Raw genomic sequence first — 21,248 nt, 5'->3', positions numbered from 1 at the left:
CAATAAATGTTTGTTGTTCATGAACTGAAAAACCGTGTCCTCTTCTGAGTAGGCCCCAAATCAATGGAGCTCTACAGAAATCATGGTCCCAGGGACACTAGCCGAGGGGGGGAAAGGCATCCCATACACAACCGGAGCGACCAGAACAATCTCGGCAGGTTTTCCACGCACCCAGGGCCCCAGTGGTCTAGGCCTTACCCTGTTACTGCCATGAGAGCAAACTTCCTGCTGAAAGGGCCCTAATGAAGTCCTGTAGACACTTCCAGGCCTCCATGAGAATTAGGCATAAGGCAACAGTGAGACATAATGTCTGGGGCTTAGAATTGTCAGGGAGCCCAGGAGAAAAAAAGTGAATAGACCACACCATTTTTGGCCCTTCCTTAGAGTAAGAGTGGGACCTTAACATCCAGAGCACAACATTTATAAGCTTGGAGCAACTCAATGTATATCCATCCTTAGGAAGGTGTGGGTTGGAGCAGCACACTTCACCTTCCTCCGTGAGCTTGACGTGGAAGTAGAAAGTGCACAGTTTTAGAGTCAAAGAGACCTGGAGTCCTGCACCTGCCAGGACCAGCTGTGCGACCTTGGGCAGGTAGCTTAACCTAAGCCTCAGTTTCCCAATCTGTAAAATGGAAATGATACCCACTTCATTGAGCCTCTGTGAACACTGAGGGAGACCACGTAAAGCGAAGTGGCAGGCACAGAGTAATTGCTTGTTAAGTGGCAGCAGCCACAGCAAAGATGACTGATCGGTAGAGGCCCCGGGCAGTAAGAACCGCAACTGGCCTGGGCTACTGGAAGGTGAAACCAATTTCCAGCTCCTGAGTTTCCACCTGTGTCTGAGACCCAGAGCCTGTGTCCCTCTCCCTGGCCCTCCAAGTACCACAGAGGACCAGTCCTAGACCCACAGATTGACACTCCGGTGCCAAGCCTGCTGACTGCCACACCGCGCCTGTGACACTGGCTGCTTTGTGCCACCTTGCCAAGGCTGGCCTGGCCTGCTTTAAACTCTCGGTGGCATTCTGCCTGTGGCTGGCAAAGCCAGGCCAGGGCACCGGAAAGGGATTATGGGGACTGTGAGAGGTGGCAATGACATCCCAAACAAAATGTCCTGGTTTGGAAGTGTTCCTCCTTGCCCAGAGCAGGCACGACTTTTTTGCCCTGGTTGAGGGGTGAAGGACAAGAAAAAGAAAAGGTCTAAGGGGCCCAGCAGCCACGGGGAGTCTTCAGATTTATGGATTGAGTGACCTCCACTGCCCCCTGCAAACCAAGCAGGCACCTCAGGTTCCACAAATGAGAGTGAGACTGAGAGCTTCCCCTTAAAAGCAGGATGGAGTCTGATTCTCTCAAAACCCTGCAAGGTAGCTGTGTCTGGACTGGACTCTGCAAAGCCCTCCTGAGATGATGACGAGGTCATTGTGAGCCACTCCTGCAGGACTGAAAGATGCCCGCCCAGGTGTGCCCCTGTCCCTCACCTCTATCGGAAAGCGGCTCGTTGAGTTTGCATGCTCCACTTTCGGACGCTAATCAGGGATTCATTTGTCACCCAAGGGCTGACCAGGGGAAAGCCTTCACCAAAAAAACAGGCCAGGCCACTGCAGTGACCAAAACGCAGCTCAGAGGGTTCTGGGCCACAGGGCATTGAGATTTAAAAAGAAAACAACAACACAACACTATGCCTCAGTTTCCCAAACTGTGGAAAGGAAGCAGCTGTAGTCCTTGCTCCAGGGGGCCCATCTGCAGCACAGACTAATTTAAATGAGTTAGCTTCTCGGAAGAACATCATTTGTCCTATAAATGTTTTCCAGGGTTTATTTCAACATCCTGGGGGAGAAGCAAAGCTGTCTCCAAAATGTAAGAGTGGGCTTCTGCTTTTACATGACAACATAAAATTTGGCCAGAGGGGGATTCTCTTAGAAAGAAAAAGCCAAACTCCTGTTTATAGCACACATGCACGTCACAGCACAACTGTCTAAGAAGCGACTAACCTGGGGCTAAGTGACTGATCCCCTGGGCTTCCTGTGGTCAACACCTAAGTGGCCCCAGGTGCAAATGAACCTGCACTGAGTGATAGAGGCCGGATCCTGCCTTGCCTGGTGACACACTCCTGCCACGCTCTTGGTCTCAGTTTTCCCTCCTTTAGATAGACCCCACTATAACACCCTCCCAGGGACAGGGGGCTGAGCAGTCTGTGGTGCATGTGGCCCTTCTGAGAAGCTAGAGAAACCCTAGGGACAAGCTTACCGATCGCTGGCAGTTCTGACCCATGGTGGGAGGGCCCTTTCGGCAGTCGGTCCTTATTTATTCTCTTCTTTCTTGTTCTCTTCTACACTCAGCAAGGGGGGCTCCAACGCCTGGAGAAAGGCAAAGTTCAAATGAGGCAGGGCCTGGGTCTCTGCAGCCTCATTTCTCACTGATCAGGAGGCTATCCACTGTGATACTGAGGGCCAGGGACGTTCTAGAAGGATCCATGAACCCAGGTAAAATGTCATAAAATTTCAGGCAAGAAATTCCCTGGAGGTCTGTTTAGAGGTGGTGCCTCATCTCCAGCTGCAACTCCTGTGCTAGGACCAGGTCTGAAGAAGGCCATGCCCGGGGGAGGAGAACTGACAGAGATGGAGATTAGCCAAGACATCCTCAAAAGGCCAAACTTTCAGAAGTGGGCTCTGTGTCACTGTCCCACTCTTTTCCGCATCTGTCTAATCTAAATAGGGTTGGGAGTATCTAAGGATAAAATTTATTTTTCTGATTATAAAAGCATAATCATTAAAAAAGGAAGTCATAAAAGATAGGTAAGTAGTTTAAAAATTAAAATCACATGGTGGTGGCTCACGCCTGTAATCCTAGCACTTTGTCAGGCTGAGGTGGGAGGATCACTTGAGGCCAGAAGTTCAAGACTACCCTGAGCAACATAGCAAGACCCCTGTTTCTATAAAAAGTAGAAAAATTAGCTGGGCATGGTGGCTCATGCCTACAATCCTAGCACTCTGGGAGGCCGAGGCGGGAGGATCACTTGAGGTCAGGAGTTTGAGACCAGCCTGAACAAGAGTGAGAACCCCATCTCTATTTAAAAAAAAAAGTAGGTTTCTTCTTTTTGAGACAGAGTCTGGCTTTGTTGCCCAGGCTAGAGTGAGTCCTGTGGCGTCAGCCTAGCTCACAGCAACCTCAGACTTCTGGGCTCAAGAGATCCTTCTGCCTCAGCCTCCTGAGTATCTGGGACTACAGGCATGCGCCACCGTGCCTGGCTACTTTTTTTTTTCTATATATATTATTTGGCCAATTAATTTCTTTCTATTTATAGTAGAGATGGGGTCTCGCTCTTGCTCAGGTTGGTTTCAAACTCCTGACCTTGAGCAATCCGCCCACCTCTGCCTCCCAGAGAGCTAGGATTGCAGGCGTGAGCCATCACGCCCAGCCAAAAAAGTAGGTTTCCAAGACAGCCTGCAGGCTAGGTGCATGGGTGCTGGGGCCGCGCTGCTTGCTTTGAAGCCCTACTTGGCCACTTAACAGCTCTGACTCTGGGAGAGCTACGTAACAACCTACCTTTATAGCATAGCATTAACTGAAGTTAACAGAGAAGGGCAAATGAGTACTCAGGGGAGAGAGGCATTTCACAACTTATCAAGCCATGGTGAATATCAGCACAGCATTTGCCAGCATCAGCACAGCATTTTTTTAGAAAAAAATATAGATGACATTAGCCATCTACAAACCCCAAGACTTAGCTGTAGTGAGTTTTGGCTCAGTTATAAATACTGTGCATCCTTGGTCAAGTGTTTGCCTCTCTGAGCCTCTTCTGTAAAATAAGTGGGTTTAAACTACAGGGTTAGCCAGGTGCGGTAGCTCACACCTGTAATCCTAGTTCCCTGGGAGGCCGAGGCAGAAGGATCACTCGAGCTCAGGAGTTTGAAACCAGCCTGAGGAAGAGCAAGACCCTGTCTCTACTAAAAATAGAAAGAAATTAGGCCGGGCACGGTGGCTCACGCCTGTAATCTTAGCACTCTGGGAGGCCGAGGCGGGCGGATTGCTCGAGGTCAGGAGTTTGAAACCAGTTTAAGCAAGAGCGAGACCCAGTCTCTACTAGAAATAGAAAGAAATTAGTTGGCCAACTAATATATATAGAAAAAATTAGCTGGGCATGGTGGCCCATGCCTGTAGTCCCAGCTACTGTGAGCTAGGCTGATGCCATGGCCCTCACTCTAGCCTGGGCAACAAAGGGAGACTCTGTCTCAAAAAAAAAAAAAAAAAAAATAGAAAGAAATTAATTGGCCAGCTAAACTTATATAGAAAAAATTAGCCGGGCATGGTGGCGCATGCCTGTAGTCCCAGCTACTTGGGAGGCTGAGGCAGAAGGATTGCTTGAGCCTAGGAGTTTGAGGTTGCTGTGAGCTAGGCTGACGCCTCAGCACTCTAGCCCAGGCAACACAGTGAGACTCTGTCTCAAAATAAATAAATAAACTCCAGGGTCTACCCTTTGAGATCCTGGGACTTGAGTATCTCTTTATTCATCTTATTTTGCAGAGAAAAACAGGAAGCTACTTAATGCAAAAGGCCAGAGAGGGTCTGGTGCAAGAGAAGCGAGACGGCCACAGCCCAGGCCACCCTCCCACCCACTTGCCTTGGGACTACTTGAGACATCTCCACTGGCTTTTCACTTGGACTCATTCTCGTTTTTCCAAAAGGACAACATATGCTGTCCTTGCAACCCGACTGCAGATTCTTGGCACAAAGCAGGTGTGGGTGGGTGTTTGGGCTCTTTTCTTACTCGGGAACAATGCTCTGGGTAATGGTGCTTTAGTTGGTTAGTCAGAGTCCTAAGAACAGAAAGAGACAAAAGACGCATTTGTCATAAAATAAGAGTCACCCGAGGACTGGAAGGGGTATAGCCTGCACCAGCTTCCTGTGGAAGGAAGGGCCCAGGCCTTGCGGGCATGGGCTGGGGCGCTTGGGGACCCCTGCCGTTCAGACAGTGCTTTATATGTTTATGAGTTCTTTGTCCCACCAGAACCTCACAGAAACCTGGGGTTGGGGGACAGAAATGGTGACAATGGTGAGGAGGACGATGACATTGAAGATAGTGATGACAAGGGCAGCTCATGTGCATTGAGCCCTCATGTGTGCCCGGCACTGTGCTAAGGACTTCTCGGGCATTGATTTCTGGAAGCTTCCCAACAGCATCAGGAAGTAGAAACCATTTCGGCACAGGGAAGCCAAAGCTCAGAGAAATTAATTCACAAATTCATGGAAACGCAGCAGTAGCAGAGCTGGGTTTGTTTTTGTTTTTGTTTGTTTCTTTGTTTTTAAGGTGTGTGGCCAACTTTATTTAATCTACCTGCAATGTAAAGGCTTTATGACTGTGGTGTTTTATGTCATACTAGGCAAGTTGCAATCACCATGAAATGCAATTTGTCAAGAAACCCACGTGTGAAATTACATTGAATAAATAAACAGCAATAACAGCATCAAAACCTACAAAAATTCAGATACCAAGAAATTGAAGGCCGCTTCCCAAGGACATTGTCAGGTTGTCTCTAAAATAGGCATGCCTTTGTGAGACAAGAAGAATGATTTTATTTTATTTATTTATTTATTTTGAGACAGAGTCTCGCTTTGTTGTCCGGGCTAGAGTGAGTGCCGTGGCGTCAGCCTAGCTCACAGCAACCTCAAACTCCTGGGCTCAAGAGATCCTTCTGCCTCAGCCTCCCAAGTAGCTGGGACTACAGGCATGCACCACCATGCCTGCCTAATTTTTTTATATATATATTAGTTGGCCAATTAATTTCTTTCTATTTATAGTAGAGACGGGGTCTCGCTCTTGCTCAGGCTGGTTTCAAACTCCTGACCTCGAGCAATCCTCCTGCCTCAGCCTCCCAGAGTGCTAGGATTACAGGCGTGAGCCGCCTCGCCCGGCCTGGACAAATCAATTGTTGATAAAAATACAACCTTTCGATAGCCAATACCAAAATTGGGTCAATGACAAAAGAGTCAAACATCCGTGAATACACAGAGGGTTTTAAATAGGCTTTTCCTTAGGTCTTTACTCTCAAATTTTTATCCTTCGTATGATCATTCCAAATAATCAGCCTGAAAGCAGCAGCATAGAGCTAGGTTTCCAACTCAGGTGTCTTCATCCCTGGTCACGTGACTCTTTATTTATAGGTGCTATAGCTGAGGCTTAGAGCTGGTGTTGATATTAATAAATAGCTCAGAGCTAATAAAACCAACACAGGGCCGTGCAAGGTGACTCACGTCTGTAATCCTAGCACTCTGCGAGGCCGAGGCGGGAGGATCGTTCAAGGTCAGGAGGTCAAAACCAGCCTGAGCAAGATCAAGACCCTATCTCTACTAAAAATAGAAAAATAAGCTCGCCTGTAGTCGCAGCTACTCGGGAGGCTGAGGCAGGAAGATCGCTTGAGCCCAGGAGTTAGAGGTTGCTGAGAGCTATGATGATGCCACTGCACTCTACCAGAGGGATAGAGTGAGACTGTCTCAAGAAAACCCAAAAAGAAACAACAACAAAAAAACAACCAACTCTGGTTTTAAAATCTGTGAAGAAATGAAATGCCCAGGCTGCCGGATGCAATAGAGCAGGCAAATCTCTGGCTGGTACGGAAGAGAGCTGGGTAGACTTGGCAGCCAAAAGTTTTAATGAATGTCCCAGGCCACCTTCATCATTCTTTCACTCTCTTTTATTTATTTATTTATTTTATTTTGTGAGACAGGGTCTCACTCTGTCACCTAGGCTGTCGTGCAGTGGTGTCATAGTAGCTCACTGCAACCTCAAACTCCTGAGCTCAAGTGATCCTCCTGCCTCAGCCTCCCAAGTAGCTGGCACTACAGGTATGTGCCACCACACCTGGCTAATTTTTCTATTTTCTGTAGAGACAGTGTCTCACTGTGTTGCCTAGACTGGTCTCAAACTCCTGGCCTCAAGCAGTCCTACAGCCTTGGCCTTCCAAAGTGTGGGATTATAAGTATGAGGTACCATGGCTTCACTCGCTTTTTTTTTTTTTTTTTTTTTTTTGAGACAGAGTCTCACTCTGTTGCCCGGGGCTAGAGTGCAGTGGTGTCAGGCTAGCTCACAGCAACCTCAAACTCCTGGGCTCAAGCGATCCTCCTGCCTCAGCCTCCGGAGTAGCTGGGACTATAGGCATGCACCACCATGCCCGGCTAATTTTTTCTATAATATTTTTTAGTTGGCCAATTAATTTCTTTCTAATTTTAGTAGAGACAGGGTCTCGTTCTTGTTCAGGCTGGTCTCCAACTCCTGACCTTGAGCGCCTGCCTTGGGCTCCCAGGGTGCTAGGATTACAAGCATGAGCCACTGCGCCCCGCCCCTCACTCTCTTTTATTGTGCACAATCCCCGGGGTAACTCACCACCATTTCCTACCCAAACACCTCCCCTCTTTCCTACTATTCTTAAATCCTGTCCTCATGGAGTTTACAGTCTCTGGAGGAGAGAAAGATTAATTAAGAAATCACATGAATTGCAGTTGCAAACCATGTAGCGACCATGACAGAGAAATATAGGGAACCATGAGACTTAATCCTGGGGCTCATGGAAGGAAGTGACTTGGGATCTGGGAAATGCTGGTCTGGGTCAGGGTCTCCTTTGGAGCCCTCTGAGGCAGGGACCAGGGAAGCCTTGATCAAAGAGTAAGATGAGGAAGAGAAAGGGAAGGAGGAAGAGGAGGACAACATGCCCTGGTACTTATTAATCCACCCCTTTCAGATGTGGGACTTAACTGAGAGTGGTCTCTGCTTGGTCTCTGTCCTCGAGAGGGTGGTTCTCAAAGTGTGGTCCCTGCACCAGTGGCAACAGCATTAGCTGAGAACTTGTTAGACGTGCACATGCTCAGGCCCTGCACCAGACCTACTGCATTGGAAACTCTGGGATGGAACCAAGAATCTGTGTTTTAACGAACCCTCCTCGTGATTCTGCAGCATGCCAAAGTTTGAGAACAATGTTCTAGATGCCTACAGTCAAGCGGGTTCGCTCATTAAAAGTACAATTCACTCTCATGCTCTGCAAATGGAAGAGGATTCAGAAATGATATTCTGAGAGAAGCTCTGTTGCCGTAGAAAGAAATAGGACAAGCTGTTGGTTGGGGGTGGGTAGGGGATACAATGCAAGGATTTCAGCAACTCAGACATTAGTTTCTCAGGGGATGAGACTCCAGGAGGCAAAGGCTTATTATGTGAGGACTGGAAGGAACCTACCCCATCGTATCCCCCTCTCACCTCAGTCTTAGTCCACTCAGGCTGCTATAACAAATAACCACAGGCTGGGTAACTAACTTTTAAACCACAGAACTTTATAGCTCACAGTTCAGGAGGCTGCAAAGCCCACAATTAAGTCACTGGCAGATCTGGTGTCTGGTTAGGGCTCATTTTTCATAGGCAACAACTTCTTGCTATGTCCTCACATTGCAGATGAGCAAACAAGCTCTCTGAGTTCTCTTTTATAAGGGCACGAATCTCATTCTTGACAGCTGCTTTTTATGACCCCAAAGCCCCACCTTCTAATACCATCTCATTAGGTTTCAGTGTGTGAATTTGTGGAGGACACAAACACTCAGACTATAGCACCCACCCAGACAAGAGCCAGATTGGCAATACCTCGCTCTTCAAAGCAACATTTTCCACCAGTGGCTTGTTAAGTCAGAGAGGGAATCTGACTTCCTTCCGTTGGCCTTAGTTGTCTGGATTCCTGTAGGTAAACCCTCTCGTCTCTTCCTCACCTCTGCCCAAGGCTGACAATCATGCTTATTTGTGGTTCTTAGACACAATCACCGACCATGCAAAGTATAAGAGAAGATCCTAGACTCATAAATGCTTTTATTATGGCAAGAGTGAAGGTGATAGACTCTTCAGTCACACATGCCCTTCAGCTGGGCAAGCTGATGGGTGGGTGGCTTTGTAGACTGGTCCACATTCTGGAAAGGATTAAGTAAAGATCACAAAGTCCTTACTCCTAACTCTGACCCAAGTCTCCTGTGTTCTCTAAGTCACTGATGCCTCTTCCATGTGATTTCTCTTAAGTCGTACATTCATGACTTGGCGGGTTAGGAGGAAATTTTTGGACCACATATTTAAACGATTGCTACTTTTCATGAGTATTAACTACTTCACAGCCCAAGATCTACTTAGTTTCTGGAGGAATGTGTTTCTTATGTCAATCTGAGGTTCCGCATCATATTCAACCAATTGTATGTTCATTCATACGTTCATGTAACCATTCCATACATCCTAAAACTCCATCCAAACCCAGTCCAGCCTCCGCGGTCTACCTGCAATTGAGCACTACACAGTTTCTTCCCCAAATCGAGAAACCTAAGTCAACCCTGGACAAGTTTCACATCAAAGAATTTGCGAACACAAGACCCAACTCAGAGAAAACTAAATGTGGCTGAGTACAAAGGAACAGCTTAAATTCTCTTTCACACTTGAGCTTGCAAGCTGTCCCCATGTCCTTCATGGCTCGAGGAAGAGGGCAGAGAGATGAACAGCCCATTTCAGAGACAGCCAGACTAAAGTCCAGGAAGAAACACAACACAACCCACAACGCAGTAACTATTGCTACTTTACACAAGTATTAACTACTTCACAGCCCAAGATCTACTTAGTTTCTGGACGAATGTGTTTGTCGTGTCGTTCTGAGGTTCTGCGTCACATTCAACCAATTGTATGTTCATTCATACATTCTGTTAACCCTTCTGTTAAATTCTGACCTGCCTCTCAGCCTGGGCGTCCCACCACCATCAACAAGCACCCTCCAGGCCCACGAAGGCTCTTGGGGACACCACCATCTGGAGATGGCACCAACCCCTGAGTGATAACAGCACCGAACAAGAGAAACTTACTATGAAATGGGGTTCTGACACTTCCTGCATACAGATGGTCTTTGGAGAGTCACACCACAATAAAAGCCACTCCTCTGAAGCTGGAATCACAGCTTCTCTACGCTCCTGATGACGCCGGACAAAAATGTGACCACATGCTCTTAAATTGGCTTCCCGCCAAACACCGGAGAGGGAGCTCATCTGCCCACCATCTCGTAACAACCCAAGCCAAATCTCTGTTTCATTTTTACCAAAAAGAAAAAAAAAAAAAAAAAGATTTCATCTTACCACAAAAGTCCATTGAATTCAAGCGGGTCACAGAGGAAGCAAAAGACTTCCTAATCTCAAGCAAAAAAATGCCAGCTATGTGCTCCCACAGGGTTCCAGCCGCTGGAGGCCGCAGGGCACCAGGGCTATCACAATAACCTCCCGGCTCATCCACAATTCAATTCTCTTTTGTGCAAAACTCCAGACGCTGTCCAACAGTTCAGATCCAAGCGTCATTCCCAGGATGGTCCACCCTTGTCCTCACCCCCGATGCATTTCCTGACCTCGCAAGCAGACTCAGAAATCTAGACAGACTAGGATCCGGGGCCCAGCGACTGACCGCATCGCTCCCTCCGAGAGGAGCGATGGATTTTCAATTTGATCCATAGTGCTTTCTATGTACCAGCCGCCGCAGGGAACGGGCATGGGTGAGTGCGGCGTGGGCAGAGTGGAACCAGCCCTCAAAAAGCTTCGTAGACAAAACGCAGATTAAAAATACGCATATATCCAAGAAAAGCAAGCCAGGCAGCTGCAGTGTGAGCAGTTAGGTGCTTTATAGCAAGCGCTTTGGGTGTCAGAGAAAATGGCAAGGTGATTCCAAGAAGATGGATTAGAACTGGAATGTTGACTGAGCTGTCAGTTTCCCTGGGAAATGTCAGTCTCATTTCCTTTGCCCCCTCAGCCCTAATCTGACCATCAAATTTAGTTTTGTGCCCAGCCCTGTCTCTTATTCCTCCATAGTTCTCTATGAAACAGTTTTTATCAGCTGGGGTATCTGGCAAATAGTATTTTATGTTTTTTTTGTTTTTTTTTTTGGGGTCAGAGTCTCACTCCGTTGCCCGGACTAGAGTGCCGTGGCATCAACCTAGCTCACAGCAACCTCAAAGTCCTGGGCTCAAGCAATCCTCCTGCCTCAGCCTCCCAAGTATCTGGGACTACAGGCATGTGCCACCATGCCCAGCTAATTTTTTCTATATATTTTTAGTTGGCCAATTAATTTCTTTCTACTTTTTAGTAGAGACGGGGTCTGGCTCTTGCTCAGGCTGGTTTCAAACTCCTAACCTTGAGCGATTTGCCCGCCTTGGCCTCCTAGAGTGCTAGGATTACAGGCGTGAGCCACCACGCCTGGCCACAAGTAGTATTTTATTTAGACTTATAAGGAGCTACAAAAGTACAAAAAAGTAACATAAATCACAGTGGTTACCCATGATGTAGTGTGAAGCCAAAAAAGCTAGATTAAGAATAATGTGTAAGATAGAAACCCATTTTTATTAGCACCACCAGGGACAAAAACAACCTTATCCATGTGTATCAATTGCATCATCTGGAATGGCTGTTTTTGTAGGTGAGAAATGGTCAAGGTTAGAGAAGAGGTTAAAATCTGCCCCTGCCCCTCCCTACATGTAACCTGAGACAGTCACTCCCTGCCCCCTCACTGGTGGCAGGAACACCTCAGGGCCCAGTACAGGTGTCCATGGGGTAAGATCCAGGCATAAACTCTGCATGGGTAAAGAGCTGGAAATGCAGATCGGGCTTGGCCAACCTTGGACACTCACTCATCCATCCCCCCAGGGGTGGTAGATGGAAACCCGAGTGATTGCTTCTCTCTGAGAGGTTAAAAGCCAAACCCTAAAACTCTGATCAAGGAAGATGGTTGGGGCTAACAAGAGAGCCTATGAGGATTTGGGGTGCCCAGGACTCCTCCCCCCTAGAGTTCTGCCTCTCCCCTCTCTCACTGAACTCACTAGGACTGACTCAGACTGGTCTAGCCTTAGGCCCTGACCAAATACACATTTCAAGATAGAGTAGTGGTTAACCCTTAGGTAAATATAAATCCACAGTGCAAAACTAACTAGACATTTGAGAAATAAAACTACTTGAAAAGAATATCAACAAATTGGGCAACACATACTATCCGAAGCAGAAATATTAGAGCAGGCAGACCCAGGATAAAATAAGAATGATACATATACTTAATGAAATAAGGAAGAAAATAAGAACATGAACAAAGACATGAAATCATTTAAAAAACTAGGATATTACATATGAAACACAATATAGATAGTTAAAAAAATAAGATAATAGAAGCTTAGGCGAAGGAACTTCTTCAAAATTAAAAACTTTTGTTATTTGAAAGACACTGTTTAGAAAATAGAAGGCCAAAGGCATAATAGTTGAGCGGCATCCGTTAGAATAGATATAGCTGAAAAATGAATTGCTGAATTTGGAAGATCAGATGGATGAACTTTCCCAGTAAGCAGCAGAGAAAGAAAAATAAACAGAAAATAGGAAAGTTAAACAATATGAAGGATAGAAGTAGAAGTGCCAGCACCTGAATAATAGGAGTTCTAGAAAGAGAGGAAATAAAAATAGAGTTGAAAATATTTGAATAGGCCGGGCACGGTGGCTCATGCCTATAATCCTAGCACTTGGGAGGCTGAGGCAGGCGAATTGCTCAAGGTCAGGAGTTTGCAACCAGCCTGAGCAAGAGCGAGACTCCGTCTCTACTATAAATAGAAAGAAATTAATTGGCCAACTAATATATATAGAAAAAATTAGCCGGGCATGGTGGCGCATGCCTATAGTCCCAGCTACTCAGGAGGCTGAGGCAGGAGGATTGCTTGAGCCCAGGAGATTGAGGTTGCTGTGAGCTAGGCTGACGCCATGGCACTCACTCTAGCCTGGGCAACAAAGTGAGACTCTGTCTCAAAAAAAAAAAAAAAAAAAAGAAAATATTTGAATAAAAAGCAGATATGTTTCCTATAATTAAGTAAAAACAGAAGGTCTCAGATTGAAAAGGCATAGAGAAGTAACAAGAGATATAGGGAAAATTCACCCTACATTATTGACTATTATAGATAAAACAAAGAGAAAATTCTAAATGCTTCTAGAGAAACAGAGCAGATTACTCAAAAAGGAACAAGAATGAGACATTAGACTTCTCAACATTAGACTTTCTTAGCAACAATGATTGTAAGAAAACAATGTGGAGCCAGGTGGTGCCTCTCACCGGTAATCCTAGCACTCTGGGAGACTGAGGCGGACGGATTGTTTGAGCTCAGGAGTTCGAAACCAGCCTGAGCAAGAGCAAGACCCTGTCTCTACTAAAACATAGAAAGAAATTACTTGGAGAGCTAAAAATATATAGAAAAAAATTAGCCAGGCATGGTGGCACATGCCTGTAGTCCCAGCTACTCAGGAGGCTGAGGCAGGAGGATTGCTTGAGCCCAGGAGTTTGAGGTTGCTGTGAGCTAGGCTGACACCAGGGCACTCTAGCCAGGGCGATAGAGTGAGACTGTCTCAAAAAAAAAAAAAAAAAAAAAAAAAAAAGAAAAGAAAAGAAAAAGAAAACAATGCAGTAACATTATATTATTATATTTAATGAATAGAAGGAAAGGATCCTTGATTCTAGAATTTTATATCCAGCAAAATTATCTTTCAAATATGAGGTTATAATAAAAATATTTTCGGTCATAAAAAATCCTCAGTTCCCACATATAAAGGCATTCCAAAATGTTTTGAAGAAAGTCAAATAAGTGAAAGTTTACCAATAATAACACAGAACTAAAATTCTAGACAGTGTCCACGTAACGGGCTACAGAGGTAGGAGACACTAAAGTATGTAAAAGCATGCTAAAATATTTGTCTTCTTTGAGAGAAGGTATATCTACCAACCCTCCACCTCCATTCCACATAATTATACATAATTATAACAATTATAATTATAAATAATTATCACAATAAATAATGATTAATTAATAATTTAAATTAGTAAATAATTTCATAATTATTTATTAAGATATCAATTATATAATAATTAAATAATTGTAATTATTTAAAAATTATCTTTGAGATGTTAAAATTCTAATAAATTAGCCTCTACATATTTAAAGCAAAAATAGACCTATAGAAAGAATCTGACAAATCCACAACATGAGTAAACATATTTCTCTGTGTTGTTAGGTCAAGCAAACAAACAAACAAAATCAACTAAGATATAAAAATTTGAATAACAAAATTAACAAGTTTAATCTAATAGATACACAGAGATAATTCTTTAACAGAGATTATGTATTCTTTTCAAGTGCACATGAAACACACTTGAATTTCAAAGCAAGCATATTTATAAAGCAAGCCCTAATACATTTATAAGTAATTAATATAATTTAGACAAATGATGGGGTTGGCAAATGATGAACTATAGGACAAATTCAGCTTGCCACCTATTTTTATAAATAAAGTTTTATTAGAACACAGACATACCCATTCATTTTACATATTGTCTATGGCTGCTTCTGGTACTATAATGGTACAGACCATATGGTCCACAGAGCCTAAAGGACTTATTGTCTAGCCCTTTACATAAATAGTTTTCTAATCCCTGATATAGACCATAGATCAACACACAATTAAGTTAGAAGTTAATAATAAAAAGACAAATTAGGCCAAGTAGGGTCGCTCACGCCTATAATCCTAGCATTCTGGGAGGCTGAGGCGGGAGGATTGGTGAGTTCAGGAGTTTGAGACCAGCCTGAGCAAGAGTGAGACCCCATCTCTACTATAAATAGGAAGAAATTAGCCAAAACAACCCAAAATAGAAAAAATTAGCTGGGCACAGTGGTGCGTACCTATAGTCCCAGCTACTTGGAGCCTGAGGGAGGAGGATTGCTTAATCCCAGGAGTTTGAGGTTGCTGTGAGCTAGGCTGACGCCATGACACTCTACCCTGGGCAAAGAGTGAGACTCTGTCTCAAAAAAAAAAAAAAAAAGAAAGAAAGAAAGAAACTATGCAGGCTAAACACGGTGGCTCACACCTATAATCCTAGCACTCTGGGAGGCTGAGACAAGAGGATTGTTTGAGCTCAGGAGTTTGAGACAAGCCTGAGCAAGAGCAAGACCCCATCTCTATTAAAAAAAAATACACAAAAAGTTAACCAGGCACTGTGGCAGAGGCCTGTAGTCCCAGATACTCTGGAGGCTGAGACAAGAGGATTGCTTGAGCCCAGGAGTTTGACATTACAGTGAGTTACAATGACGCCACAGTACTCCACCCAGGGTGACAGAGCAAGACTCTGCCCCTCCCCCCACAAAAAGAAGTTATGGAAACTGAAGCACAGGGAAAAAAATAATAAAAATAAAACAACCTGAGAGAGATGTGAGACGTGATAAAATGGTCTAACATATGTATATTGGAGCTCCAGAATGAGAGAAGAGAAATAATGGGGCATAAGACAGGAATTTTCAAAAACCAATAAAAAACATTAACCACAGATTCAAAAAGCTCTCAGCAAACCCCAGGCAGAATAAACAAAACAAAGTAAAACAAAATCGCACCCAAGCACATCATAATTAAATTGCTGAAAACTAAAGCTAGGGGGCCCGCGGGCCTGCACGGCGGCGTCCGGGCCGAGCCGCTGCCACCCTCGCTCTGCAGGCCCGGCGCCCGCGCGCCGCGATGGCATTGGCATGGCTAACGGCCAGGAGAAATATAGTGGAAAATGCAAAACAACGAAATTATAAAACCTGCCAAATACTTCTCAGAGTTGGAAAAGAGCATTTTGCGTGCTTTAGTAGAAAAGTACAAATAGGTGATGGAATGTAAGAAAAGCGATGTGCGTGGGAACTGTTGCCTTCAAGCAGCGTCCCTGGCCAGCGCTTGCCCACGCATACGACTCTCGGCCGAGCGTATGGCTGCGGTACTTCAAACAGCTGAAGAACTGCTGGGAGAACATCAAGGCTCGGGCCAAAAAAATTATGGCCCATGAAAGGAGGAGAGAAAGTAGAACGGAGTGTCGGCCCACTTCTGAGTACCCACGTGTCGGGGAAGGAGAAGATTGCCAACATGCAGCCAGGAGCAGCTCTACTTCCTGCAGAGTCCTCCCCAGGAAGAGCCCGAATACCACCCTGATGCTGCAGCCCAAGAATCATTTGCTGTTTCAAACAGAGAACTGTGCGATGATGAGAAAGAGTTCATACATTTTCCAGTATGCGAGGGGACCTCTCAACCTGAACCCCTCGTGTTCAGCTGTCAGAGTAACAGCCACTAAAAACTACAGGAGCAAAACCTCTCAGGGAGGTGCTTTAAAAAAGATGCATGAGGAAGAACACCAGCAACAAATGTCCATCTTTACAACTGCAACTGATACAAATGAATGAGGTGCATGTGGCCAAAATCCAGCAGATAGAGCGAGCGTGTGAGATGGCAGAGGAGGAACACAGGATAGAAATGGAAGTTCTCAATAAAAAGAAGATGTATTGGGAAAGAAAACTACAAAGTTTTACCAAGGAATGGCCTGTTTCCTCATCTAACTGGCCCTTTCCCAATTCACCCTAAGAACTTTGGGGGTGGCTCTCTTGTAATTAATCTGTGTTGGCAAAGAAAGTCCGGAACATGAACTTGTGGTCAGTAACCTGTAACAGAGCTGCGACTAGGAACATTAGAGTGGTAGTAGTCACTTATTTAAGAATACATTCAGGTAAACAGCTGCACCCTGTGTACCCCTTAAGTGGCAAAGAACCTGTTATAGTCTTCTGAAAATTATCGCTGAGTGCTATAATTCTGAATGTAATGTCTCTTAATTAGAGTTCATACAAGAACCATGTGTGAGTGTTATTGTTGTATTTTTTTTTAATCAAATGCAAGTGTGACTATAAAGGAGTTTGGCTGCTTTTTTTCTTTTCTATTTTCTTTCTTTTTTTTAAACAGCAGAACTTTTCCATCAAATGAATGCCCTTCCATTGAAACTGGCTGTCCTGGGAGGCCACGGGTTTCTCCAGTAGTGAGGCTGTTGCTCAGAACTTGCTAGAGGTCTTTAGGGAACCTCTGTGAGAACTGCAGTGGCTTTTCTATTTTTTTGGTGTTATCCTCTGAGTGTGGGTTTTCTGTTTTTAAACAGCCCAACATATAGGAGGATATTTTTTATTTTATTTATTTATTTATTTTTTTAAGAATGTGTTCTGTAATATTATTGCTTTTTTTTTTTAGGAGGATATTTTCTAATGTGGCTCATAAACTGCCTTTGAAGCCCTTTCCCCAAAGAGGAGTTCTGAATAATGCCTCCAACAATGGTAGCTTTGTTGGAACTAAGGATGTGACTACTTTGAAGGAGAAATGTTCATTTAGATTTCCACATTCTGTTATGTTTGTTTTATTAAAAAAAGACTTGAAAAAAAAAAACCAGCCAGAAGAAAAAAAGAAAGAAAGAAAAAAACACATTACTTTCAGGAAAACAATAATAAGAATGATGACTGATTTTCTCACTGAAATTATGGAAGTGAGAAGAAAATGAAATGACATTCTTAAAATACTAGTGGGGAAAACTCTGCCAAACTAGAACTCTATATTCTTGAAAACCAAGGGCAGGAAATACATTTTCAGACAAACAAAAGTTGAGCAAATTCACTATCATCAGTGTTGTATTACAAGAAATGCTAAATGAAGCTCTTCCTGTTGAAGGGAAATGATCCCAGATAGTATCATGAAACTGTAGGAGTGAATAAAAAAGTAGATATATGAATTAATTTAACATAATTTTTTGAGAAAGGGCTGTTCTCTCCAGTTGGATCGCTGGCCATCCACGTTTGGGCAGTAGGCTTGGAAGAACCCTAACGTTGATATCGAGTTGATCATGCCCATGGTAAGACGGGCACAAGTTGTTTACAGCTCATCCACATATCCACATATTTTGCTTGTATAGTTCTCACATAACCTTTTTTAGGCTGTTATATTTTTATCCTTTTTCACACGAGGAAATGGAAGCTCAGGAAGCTTAAACAGTATGCTCAAAGTCACATGGTCAATCCCAAACTGAACCCGTTGTTCTGAGTCGGGACTGCACTGCCTCTCTGCCTTCTTAGACGCTATCTCTAAATGGCCTGGGCACCAGGAACCCCCAAGAGGGTTGGTCCATAAACTTTGCTCTCTGGGAGCAAATGACAAATTTATTTCTGATAACCTCTAATTGAAATGTAGCATTTCCTTCCATCGTGAATGTGGGCAACAAACCACAGTAGTGTTAGCAACATCTGCGACTTTGTCTCCAGAGGAAACCACAGATATTTTCATATCTATGCTGTTGTTGAAAATGTCTCAAAATGCTCTTTACACTCATGGGAACATCAAAAATTATGATTGTTATTGGGTTCCTGCTGGATCTTGTTATATGATGCATTACTTTAAAAGTACATGTATTACTATGGCACCACTTTAAATTTTTGGCTTGCTTGTTTGTTTTGAGACAGGGTTTTCCTATGTTGCTCAGGCTGGTCGCAAACTCCTGGCCTCAAGCAAATCTTCATGTGCCAATGCACCTGGCACTTTAATATTTTAATGACTGTAATTCAATACCATTGGTTTCTTTTGTAATCCTATTATTTGATACATTTAAAAACATTATTCCGAGAAAGGATCCATAGGTTTCACGTGAGTGCCCAAGGGTTATATGGCACGTGCACACACACATACACACACACACTTACAAGGTTGAGAGTTCCCGATCTAAAGGATGTAGGACATGGTCGGGAACTGTCGTCAACTTGTTCCTGTTCACCATATTGTATGACAGATATTTATGTCATTCTTTCCTTGCTAGCCTACAAGTTCTTACAGGGCAGAAATGGTGTCTTTTTTTTTTTGAGACAGAGTATCACTTTGTTGCCCAGGCTAGAGTGAGTGCCGTGGCGTCAGCCTAGCTCACAGCAACCTCAATCTCCTGGACTCAAGCGATCCTACTGCCTCAGCCTCCCAAGTAGCTGGGACTACAAGCATGCGCCACCATGCCTGGTTAATTTTTTGAATATATATTTTTAGTTGGGCAATTATTTTCTTTCTATTTTTAGTAGAGACGGGATCTCGCTCAGGCTGGTTTTGAACTCCTGACCTCGAGCAATCCGACCGCCTTGGCCTCCCAGAGTGCTAGGATTACAGGCGTGAGCCACCACACCTGGCCAGGAATGGTATCTTATATTAGTATTTCTTTGGGTCGTCAGTGCCTACAACAGGATTTGGCATTCACCGAACCATTATTTATAAAGTATCGATTATATATAAGGCTTAGGTGCTATTGGGGGAGGCAGGAGAATGAAGAGATTCAGAGGAAAGCAATAATTCATTCATGTGCTGATTTAAGTATTCATTCATTACTTCATTTAGAGAACTGTCCAATGGCTATCTACTGCCAGCCACTGTGGTAGGCTGGGGACAGTAGAAAGAATGAGACCCAGTCCTTATTCTCCTGGAGTGCCCATTCCAGCTAATGGGGAAAAGAGAAAAGATTCGTTTCTTTCTTTCTTTCTTTCTTTCTTTCTTTCTTTCTTTCTTTCTTTCTTTCTTTCTTTCTTTCTTTTTTGTTTGAGACAGAGTCTCATTCTGTTGCCATGGCTAGAGTGCCATGGCGTCAGCCTAGCTCACAGCAACCTCAAACTCCTGGACTCAAGCGATCCTTCTGCCTCAGCCTCCCGAGTAGCTGCGACTACAGGCATGTGCCACCATGCCGGCTAATTTTTTCTATATATATTAGTTGGCCAATTAATTTCTTTCTATTTATAGTAGAGACGGGGTCTGGCTCGTGCTCAGGCTGGTTTTGAACTCCTGATCTTGAGCAATCCACCCGCCTCAGCCTCCCAGTGTGCTAGGATTGCAGGCATGAGCCACTGCGCCTGGCCAGATTTCTTTATTTATTTATATTTTTAAAATTTATTTATTTTTATACATTAGGTGATGTTTGATCTTTCTTTCTTTTTTTTTTTTTTTGAGACAGAGTCTCACTCAGTCTCCCTGGGTACAGTGCAGTTGCTTCAGCCTAGATCACTGAAACCTCAAACTCCTGTGCTCAAGCAATCCTTCTGCCTCAGCTCCCAGCCACAATGCCCAGCTAATTTTTCTATTTTTAGTAGAGACAGGGTCTTTGCTCTTACTCAGGCTGGTCTTGAACTCTTTTTTTTTTTTTTTTTTTTTTGAGACAGAGTCTCACTTGTTGCCCAGGCTAGAGTGAGTGCCGTGGCGTCAGCCTAGCTCACAGCAACCTCAAACTCCTGGGCTCAAGCGATTCTCCTGCCTCAGCCTCCCGAGTAGCTGGGACTACAGGCATGCACCACCATGCCCGGCTAATTTTTTCTATATATATTAGTTGGTCAATTAATTTCTTTCTATTTATAGTAGAGACGAGGTCTCGCTCTTGCTCAGGCTGGTTTCGAACTCCTGACCTTGAGCAATCCGCCCATCTCGGCCTCCCAGAGAGCTAGGATTACAGGCGTGAGCCACCGCGCCCGGCCGGTCTTGAACTCTTGACCTCAAGTGATCCTCCTGCCTCAGTCTCCCGAGTGCTAGGATTACAGGTGTGAGCCACCGCCCCCAGCCAAGAGAAAAGATTTCTGAAGAAAGACAAATGGAAATGAAGTCACTTGTTCTGGAGAGACAGAGGCATGGGGAAAATCTCATTCTTAAATAAAATCTACATTCATCAGCTCTTTCTGGGCAAAAGTCTCCTGGGAGGAAGTATCAACAGAGCTAGATACAGAGAAAGATACCCTTCATAAGAGGAACAGTCTTTGGGGTTCTCATGAGGACAGTTTACCTTATTGTATGGTTGCTGGTCTTGCCTAGTAAACTTTGAGGAGAAGTTAGCCCTCCATTGCCCCAGGTGTTTCAGGGGCTTCCCATCCAAAAATGCCAAGAGAGATGTGTGTCCTCTCTGGGATTCTAGTGCCTGACCAAGGATTCTGTGATGCCATCAATTAGTCAGAATGTGCAAGGTTGCCTAGATACCTTGGATCCTTCATTTTTATTTTTATTTGTGTTTTGAGACAGAGTCTCACTCTGTTGCCTGGGCTAGAGTGCTGTGGCGTCAGCCTAGCTCACAGCAAAGTCCAACTCCTGGGCTCAAGCGATCCTGCTGCCTCAGCCTCCTGAGTAGCTGGGACTACAGGCATGCGCCACCATGCCCGGCTCATTTTTTTCTATATATTTTTAGTTGGCCAATTAATTTCTTTCTATTTTTAGTAGAGACGGGGTCTCGCTCTTGCTCAGGCTGGTTTCGACCTCCTGACCTTGAACGATCCTCCCGCCTCGGCCTCCCAGAGTGCTAGGATTACAGGCGTGAGCCACAGTGCCTGGCCTTTCTTTTTTTTTTTTTTTTTTTT

General features: G+C 44.5%; 1 long non-coding RNA gene and 1 pseudogene across 1 annotated transcript; one reads left to right on the top strand and one right to left on the bottom strand.

The window, feature by feature from the left end:
- Positions 1-2,249: 2,249 nt before the first annotated feature.
- On the bottom strand, positions 2,250-20,836 carry LOC142875647 (uncharacterized). The gene is made up of 3 exons (XR_012922968.1): positions 20,684-20,836; positions 4,619-4,814; positions 2,250-2,354 (listed from the first exon to the last, which is right to left on the bottom strand). It is a non-coding gene; the product is annotated as an uncharacterized LOC142875647 (long non-coding RNA).
- On the top strand, positions 15,608-16,443 carry LOC105870212 (myb/SANT-like DNA-binding domain-containing protein 3 pseudogene; annotated as a pseudogene).
- Positions 20,837-21,248: the final 412 nt, after the last annotated feature.

Source organism: Microcebus murinus, chromosome 14 (genome assembly GCF_040939455.1).
Source record: "Microcebus murinus isolate Inina chromosome 14, M.murinus_Inina_mat1.0, whole genome shotgun sequence".
NCBI lineage: Eukaryota > Metazoa > Chordata > Mammalia > Primates > Cheirogaleidae > Microcebus > Microcebus murinus.
This window is presented reverse-complemented; position numbering and strand designations above follow the sequence as displayed.